The sequence below is a fragment of the Balaenoptera ricei genome, chromosome X, assembly GCF_028023285.1.
Source record: "Balaenoptera ricei isolate mBalRic1 chromosome X, mBalRic1.hap2, whole genome shotgun sequence".
In the NCBI taxonomy this organism is placed as follows: domain Eukaryota; kingdom Metazoa; phylum Chordata; class Mammalia; order Artiodactyla; family Balaenopteridae; genus Balaenoptera; species Balaenoptera ricei.
In genome coordinates, this window is record NC_082660.1 from 66,707,556 (window position 1) to 66,715,210 (window position 7,655).

At 38.5% G+C, this 7,655-nt stretch overlaps 1 pseudogene; it reads right to left on the bottom strand.

Annotated features, from left to right (window-relative positions):
* Positions 1-1,515: 1,515 nt before the first annotated feature.
* LOC132357685 (N-alpha-acetyltransferase 50-like) lies at positions 1,516-2,011 on the bottom strand (annotated as a pseudogene).
* Positions 2,012-7,655: the final 5,644 nt, after the last annotated feature.

A 7,655-nucleotide genomic window follows, 5' to 3' on the forward strand; every position in this document is an offset into this window, starting at 1 on the left:
ATCAACATTCCTTTTAAAGTCAAGTGACAGAAAATTCAAGCCCTGTGCATTGTTTTAAAGTCTAATGAAAACATTTCTTGGGCGACCAGTATTGGCAATGTAGAAAATTTTAAATATTGGAGATGGGATTATGGAGGAAAACATGAAAATTTCAGATGTCTTCTATCTTACAAAAAGTTATCGACCCGTCAAAGTCACTCATTATGTGCCAGAAAACGATCTGGCATAAACCAGTCCTGTCAGTAGAGGAGGTCACAGTGACATTTGCGTTATTAATGCTTCTAGACTTCTACTTTTTCCAAGAATAGAAGCAATATGTTTAACAATTCCCCCACACCCAAATCCTTAAACTCAGTATCACAGGCACAGAATGTAAGCAAATCTGGGATGTTCTCCAACAGATAAGCAATAGCACAGCTATGTTATTCTCAAAAATACTGTCTAGATATTCTTTCCTCTAAAATCAAATGCTCAGTGGCCACACTTCTAACAGTCTGCATTAGCTGACATTAAATGCATTTGTTGTGCCACAAGTCTATCTAAGCTTCCTTTTAGGTATTTTTTAATATGTCCAAGAGACAATGCCTGCTTCAGGTTTATTTAGGGGCACTGACCTATAAGGACATCAACTCCATTTTTAAGGTTTGACTAACTATTGTGGGTTTACTGAAGAAAGAGGACAGGAGAAAAAAAAGCAAATCACAGCAAACCTCTTTGGGTCAGTTAAAGACCATATCTCTAGCTGGGATATTAAAAAAAAATCTCACCAGCCCACACTCTAAAAGTTAATGCCACTTCTAACAATCAACAGCAAGAAAAATAAACCTGCTAACAACCAGCCCACTCATTAGCAAAAAGCAGTTTAACTCAAATGCTGAGACCAAAGTATAATACTACCTACTCAAACTGTCCCACCTACCCTCAGCCACCAGCGAGGAAGGAAGAAATAACTGCATAACAGAACAAAATAAGCTTAGTATTTCTTACAAGGATAACAATGGTCCAACCTCTGAGATAATACTCAGAAGGACAAAAGGTGGAGTGAAGGCAATGTATAGGGATTGGTATCCCACAAAATCTTGAAAAACCCAAAGTACCACAAACACACTAAACTTGTCTATGAGTTAGAGAACAAGATATTGCTGCTGCTTCTTTTTTTCCTTTGAATTATACAGTATTTTGTAGGCTCTGCCCTTCAATGTGAAAGCAGGACATTAAAAAAAAATGAAATTGACACAAGTTTTTGGGACCATATATTTTATCTGTGAAACTAGACAGATCTATTTATACCTTCTCCTTCCTACAGTCAAGTAAGAAAACTAAAACAATCCAAACATGATTAATATGTCCTTAAAAGTTTAAAACCTTTAGAGGAAAGCGAGGGAAGTTTTGAAAGGAGGAAAAACAAGAACAAGGAAGGGGGAAAGCTTTAAAAGAAAGAGGGGGGTGGGGAATCAATGGGCATCTCTTTTATTTGGCTTCAAGCAAGTGCAAGAAAGTTCATCTGTAATTTGTTCAGTTGTCTGTCTTTTGCACATGTGTGTTCTGGCCAGAAGGGACTTTGAGGTTTTTCTGCATCTGCGGGCTCTATCCTCTTATAGTAATTCTTATTTGTCTCAATAATCTCAAAGCCAAACTTTCTGTAGAAGTCAATTGCAGACTCATTGCTGATCTGGACATGCAGATAGATGTTGTCAAAAGTGCCAACTTTTTCACAGATGTTTAAGACATGATTTAACATTTTAGTTCCTATTCCTAGCCTTCGGTATGGTGCCAGACACCCTAGTGTCATGATGTAAAGTCTCTTCTGATTCTGTGAATGATTCACCCTACAACATACTGCTCCTGCTGCAATATCATTGAAATAGGCAAATTTTGCTAGCTCGCCAACCTCCAGCACATCCTTATAGAACTTGTCATTGTAGCTGACTGGAAAGATGACCTGGTTTAATCTCTTCAACTGTTTAATATTGTGTGGTGTCACATCTCCCAGCTCGATCCGCCCTTTCATCTTCCCGGCTTGCTGAGGCAGTTGTTACCACCGATATCAACGCCGTTGCCGTCGCCGCCCTGAGCTCTCCGCACCCTCAGCTCGGGCCACTCAACCCCACAAGCTGCCCTCCTCGCCTAGGGCAGGGAGCTGAGCGGGTGACGGAGGCCTCGAGAGTCGAGCGCGCCTCTGTCTCCACAAACGCACACGGGGCACTCGCCTCCCGCCCGCCGCCGCCGCCAGCCAGACCCGCCGCTGCGCTGTGAACTTTCACCGGAACTCCTAGCTCTTATACAAACTTTTAAATTAGCCACCAATCTTAAGGTGAATATCTATACTGATAGTAAATATGCATTTGGTATCTGTCATGCTATGGAACAAATGTGGAGGAATAGAGGGAACTTTCTCATAGCAGTAGTAACTGAAATATCACCCTAGAAACGTAATTGCTGATTTATTAGTCACCCCCGCTTCTCCAACAGATTTCTGAAATTCATTGTAGAACTCATAACAGACAACAAGATGACATATCTAAAGGAAATTAATTTGCACACCAAGCCACAGAAAGGGCTACTTAGGTCTTGACTGGGAAAATTGAAGCCCCATTACTTCTATCCAAGAACTCTTATTTACAATTTCAGAAATACACAACTCCACAAGATTTAGAAAATTGGAAACCAAGGAGAGCTATGAAGAATATCATAGGAATATGGGAATTACACTATAGGAGAATTTGTGTATCTCACTTATTATATGCTTGGATGGCTTTTTCATGACACCAGCAACCTTATTCAAACAAAAGGAATATACTGAAAACCTTGGAATCGTACCACATTTGGAATAAGGGTCAAATAATTCAAGAAATAATACAAAGGTGCGCTGCTTGCCAGAAAAATTATTTACAGGAAACACTTAAGGTAAGGCAAAGAAGTCTACTGAGGACATTGTTACCTGGGATCTGGTGGCAAATAGACTTTATAGAGTGTCCTAATCCATTTGGGCTGCTATAACAGAATACTGCACAGACTGGGTGGCTTATAAACAACATAAACTTATTTCTCATGGGTCTGGAGTCTGAGAAGTCCAAGATCAAGGTGCTGGCAGATTCAATGTCAGGTGATGGTCCACTTCTTTTTTCATAAACGGCTTTCCTCTTGCTGTGTCCTCACGTGGCATAAGGGGCAAGAGAGCTCTATGGGGTCTCTTTTATAAGGACACTAATTTCATTCATGATGTCTCCACCCTCATGCCCTATTTATCTCCTAAAGACCCTCTTCCAAATACCATCACATTGGTGATTAGGTTTCAACATAGGAATTTTGGGAGAACACATTCCGTTGATAGCATAGAGCTTTCACCTTCAGAAGGTAGAAGAGATTGATCAGTAATGTTGTGTATGATGTCTGGATTGCCAGAAGTGTTCCTAGCAGCTAAAGCAGATGCTCAGTGTTTCAAGGACTTACTGAATTATAACATCCCAACCTTTGGAATTTCTGAATATCTGGAGTCGGATAGGGAAAGTCATTTCATTTCTATGGTTTTGTAGGAGCTCTGTAAACACTAAACCAATAATTTGCTATACTCTTTATCATACTCAGTCTTCTGGACGAGAAGAACAAATGAACTATAAAGAATTCTTTGACTAAATAATATCAAGCCATCAGCTTACAATGGCCCAGAGCTTCACCTTTGGTTTTATTAAAAATAAGGTCAACTTCCTCTGGCAGGCATGATATTTCTCCCTTTGAGTTATTGTTTGGAAGATTTATGAACTTAGAGTTTAAGTATAATCCCTTATCTGATATAATGGAAAAAACTCATGATCAAGTGTAAAACTTAGAGGGCTTGCTGTTTTTCTGGCCACATTACACTAGTGTGTGTGGCCAGATGCTGGAAGAATTCCCCTGAAGAGGTGTGCCATTGATATTGACCAGGAAATAAAGTCTATATCAGAAAAAGGATTGTCACAACTGTTATGTAAATAAGCTAAAGATGGCCCCTATATTTACTTATTCACAGCAGGCTTGGACTGTAAGCTCAAAAGCCTACCAGTACCAAACTCAAATTTTACACATCCAATTTTTATTTCATTTTATTTAGAGTGTTGGGACTTTTTAAATTTAATTTTTATTTTATGCTGGAATATAGTTGTTTTATAATGTTGTGTTATGTTCAGGTGTACAGCAAATTGGTTCAGTTATATGTATACATATATCCATTCTTTTTCAAATTCCTTTCCCATATAGGCTATTATGGAATTTTGAGTAAAGTTCCCTGTGCTATGCAGTAGATTCTTGTTGATTATCTATTTTATATATAGTAGTGTGTCTATGTTAATCCCAAACTCCTAATTTATTCCTCCCACTCACCGTTTCCCTTTGGTAACCATAAGTTTGTTTTCTAAGTCTATGAGTCTGTTTCTGTTTTGTAAATAAATTCATTCGTATCATTTTGAAGATTCCACATATAAGTGATATCATATGATATCTGTCTCTGTCTGATGTACTTCTTTCTAGGTCCATCCATGCTACTGCAAATGGCATTATTTCATTCTTTTTAATGGCTGAGTAACCTTCCATTGTATATGTGTCCCATATTTTTTTTTAAAGATATATTCTTTTAATCTTTATTGGAGTATAATTGCTTTATAATGTTGTGTTAGTTTCTGCTGTACAACAAAGTGAATCAGCTATATGTATACATATATCCCCATATCCCCTCCCTCTTGAGCCTCCCTCCCACCCTCCCTATCCCACCCCTCTAGGTCGTCATAAAGCATCGAGCTGCCTAATTTTATATTTTTGACCACAACTTATGGCATGGGGGGATCTTAGTTCCCTGACCAGTGATGGAACCTGTGCCCCCTGCATGGGAAACGTGGAGTCTTAACCACTGGACCACCAGGGAAGTCCCTGTACCATATCTTCTTTATCCATTCTTCTGTAGATGGACATTTAGGTTGCTTCCAATGTCTTGGCTATTGTAAATAGTGCTGCAATGAACATTGCGGTGCATGTATCTTTTTGAAGTATGGTTTTCTCCAGATATATGTCCAGGAATGAGATTGCTGCATCATATGGTAGCTCTAGTTTTAGTTTTTTCAGGAACCTCCATACTGCTTTCCATAGTGGCTGCACCAATTTACATTCCTGCCAACAGTGTAGGAGGGTTCCCTTTTCTCCACACCCTCTCCAGCATTTATTGTTTCTAGACTTTTTTTTAAAATTTATTTTATTTATGTATTTATTTTTGGCTGCGTTGGGTCTTCGTTGCTGCATGCGGGCTTTCTCTAGTTGCAGCGAACGGTGCCTACTCTTCGTTGCGGTGCGTGGGCTTCTCATTGCGGTGGCTTCTCTTGGGGAGCATGGGCTCTAGGCACGTGGGCTTCAGTAGTTGTGGCCCGCGGGCTCTAGAGCGCAGGCTCAGTAGTTGTGGCGCATGGGCTTAGTTGCTCTGCAGCATGTGGGATCTTCCCGGACCAGGGCTCGAACCCATGTCCCCTGCATTGGCAGGCGGATTCTTAACCACTGCGCCACCAGGGAGGCCCTAGACTTTTTGATGATGGCCATTCTGACTGGTGTGAGGTGATAACCTCATTGTAGTTTTGATTTGCATTTCTCTAATAATTAGCGAAGTTGAGCATCTATTCATGTGCCTTTTGGCTATCTGTATGCCTTTAAAAAAATGTTTTTTGAGATATCTCATCCATTTTATTTGAAGAAATATAAAATCTGATGTTACACTGTATTGCTAAGAATGTTAAACAATGACTCTAAAATTAATTTAAAAAATTTTATACAGTGTTTAAAGGTTGCACTCCATTTAGTTATTATAATATATTGGCTATATTCCCTGTATTGTACAATACATCCTTGTAGCCTATCTTACACCCATTAGTTTGTACCTCCCACTCCCCCACCCCTATATTTTGTATGTCTTCTTTGGAGAAATGTCTGTTTAGGTCTTCTGCCCATTTTTTGATTGGGTTGTTTGTTTTTCATACTGAGCCACATGAGCTGTTTGTATATATTGGAGATCAATCCCTTGTCTGTTGCTTCACTTGCAAATAATTTCTCCCATCTTGTGGGTTGTCTTTTGGTTTTGTATATGGTTGCCTTTGCTGTGCAAAAGTTTTTAAGTTTAATTAGGTCCATTTTGTTTATTTTTGTTTTTATTTTCATTACTCTAGTCGGTGGATCCAAAAAGATACTGCTGTGATTTATGTCAGAAAGTGTTCTGCCTATGTTTTCCTCTAAGAGTTTTATAGGATGCAGTCTTACATTTAGGTGTTTAATCCATTTTGAGTTTATTTTTGTGTGTGGTGTTATAGAATGTTCTAATTTCATTCTTTTACATGTAGCTGTCCAGTTTTCCCAGCACCACTTATTGAAAAGACTGTCTTTTCTCCATTGTGTATTCTGGCCTCCTTTGTCACAGATTAGGTGACCATAGGTGCATGGGTTTACCTCTGGGCTTTCTATCCTGTTCCGTTGATCTATATTTCTGTTTTTGTGTCAGCACCATACCGGTTTGATGATTGTAGCTTTGTAGTATAGTCTGAAGTCAGGGAGCCTGATTGCTCCAGCTCCATTCTTCTTTCTCAGGATTGTTTCAGCTATCTGGGGTCTTTTGTGTGTACAAACAAATTTAAAAATTTTTTGTTCTAGTTCTGTGAAAAATGCCATTGGTAATTTGATGGCGATTGCATTGAATCTGTAGATTGCCTTGGGTAGTATAGTCATTTTGACAATATTGATTCTTCCAATTTAAGAACATGGTATATCTTTCCATCTGTTTGTTTCATCTTTGATTTGTTTCATCGGTATCTTATAGTTTTCTGAATACAGGTCTTTTGCCTCCTTAGGTAGATTTATTCCTATGTATTTTATTCTTTTTGATGCCATGGTAAATGGGATTGTTTCCTTAATTTCCCTTTCTGATATTTCATTGTTAGTGTATAGGAATGCAAGAGATTTCTGTGTATTCATTTTGTATCCTGCAACTTTACCAGATTCATTGATGAGCTCTAGTAGTTTTCTGGTAGCATCTTTAGGATTTTCTATGTATAGAATCATGTCAACTGCAAACAGTGACAGTTTTACTTCTTCTCCAATTTGGATTCCTTTTATTTCTTTTTCTTCTCTGACTGCTGTCGCTAGGACTTCCAAAACTATGTTGAATAAAAGTGGTGAGAGTGGACATCCTTGTCTTGTTCCTGATCTTAGAGGAAATGCTTTCAGCTTTTCACCATTGAGTATGATGTTAGTTGTGGGTTTGTCATATATGGCCTTTATTTTGTTGAGGTATGTTCCCTCTACGCCCACTTTCTAGAGAGTTTTTATTGTAAATGGGTGTTGAATTTTGTCAAAAGCTTATTCTGCATCTATTGAGATGATCATATGATTTTTATTCTTCAATTTGTTAATGTGGTGTATCACACTGATTGATTTGCAGATATTGAAAAATCCTTGCATACCTGAGATAAATCCCACTCGATCATGGTGTATGATCCTCTTAATGTATTGTTGGATTTAGTTTACTACTATTTTGTTAAGGATTTTTGCATTTATGATCATCAGGTTTTCTTTTTTTGTAGTATCTTTGTCTGGTTTTGGTATCAGGGTAATTGTGGCCTCATAGAATGAGTTTGGGAGTGTTCCTTCCT